The 1,341-nt window shown below is 37.1% G+C and overlaps 1 pseudogene; it reads left to right on the top strand.

The window, feature by feature from the left end:
* Nucleotides 1-944: 944 nt before the first annotated feature.
* LOC145277346 (5S ribosomal RNA) lies at nucleotides 945-1,061 on the top strand (annotated as a pseudogene).
* The last annotated feature ends 280 nt before the right edge of the window (nucleotides 1,062-1,341 follow it).

A 1,341-nucleotide genomic window follows, 5' to 3' on the forward strand; every position in this document is an offset into this window, starting at 1 on the left:
ACTCAGTAATAGGTGAAATTATTTCTCTGTCAGTTGTGGAAGCATTGTTTAGAACTGCTTCAAAGTGCTCCTTCCAGCGATTCAAAAATATCCGCTCTATTAGTCAGTAGTTTGCCATCACTTGCGGATATGGGAGAAACATAAAATTCGTGTGGCCCCCAAAATTTCTTAATACTTTCATAAAAGGCGTTCAAGTCTTTCCTATCAAACGCTTCTTTCACTGATTTGTGATGTGACGACCACCATCTGCCGTAGTGTTTTCTGGACCTTGTTTTTGTATTCTTTCTTCTTTTTTATCCTCAATCCAAGTTTTGTGAGCCTTGTACATCTCGTTCATCAAATCCTGTGCCTCAGCATTTTGATCATCAAACCAGTCCTCATTCTTACGGACAAGTAAGCTCACAACTTCCAATGCAGATGTGCTCGTTACGTCACGTAATGAGTTCCATGAAGATTCAATATCATCAGTTATTTCAACAAAATGTTACGAATGATCAAGGCTGGCCGACAGTGGCGCTTGTTGAACGGTGTTCTTTAACGGAAGGGCGTGAATTTGTTTGGGGACAGAGAAGCGTTTCATTCGTCTGTGTTGGAAATACTTCGAAGTAAAGCATGAAAGATAACAACTTGTACGGAATGAACGAGTGATATGAAAGTCTTTAATGTCACGTCTTTTGGTGATGATGTAATCAATCAAGTGCCAATCCCTTGAACGAGGCTGCATCCATGTAATCTTATGGAAATTTTTCTGTCGGAATACCGTGTTTGTAATACACAGGTAAAATCTCTACAAAGTGATAACAAAAGAAGAGCATTACCATTCATACGACTAACACCATGATGATGACCCAAAACACCACCTCTATAATCACCCAGTAATATAAGTATATATATATATATATATATATATATATATATATATATATATATATATATATATATATATACACGGCAAAATCGCGTTGACACGCCAGTTCTCATCAGATCACCGAAGTTAAGCAACGTTGAGCCTGGTTAGTATCAGATAGGTGACTATTTGGAAATTCTAGGCGCTGTATGTGCTCTCCGCTTATCTCGGCATTTGTTTCCAGTCATTCTTTACTTTACTTACCACTGGTATTTAACAATGTCGTCCCAGGAGATATGTGGTTGGAGATTGAGCACCTCCTGCCACAAAAATTTCACGCGCAGGCAACCCTTCGTGGGTATCCTTAGTCTGTCTAAGACTGAAGGAGCCTTCTATATATATATATATATATATATATATATATATATATATATATATATATATATATATATATATATACTAGCGGCCAAAAATTTGGGACAGTTTAGATTTTT

The sequence above is a fragment of the Euprymna scolopes genome, chromosome 5 (assembly GCF_053919585.1).
Source record: "Euprymna scolopes isolate OS-2025 chromosome 5, ASM5391958v1, whole genome shotgun sequence".
NCBI lineage: Eukaryota > Metazoa > Mollusca > Cephalopoda > Sepiida > Sepiolidae > Euprymna > Euprymna scolopes.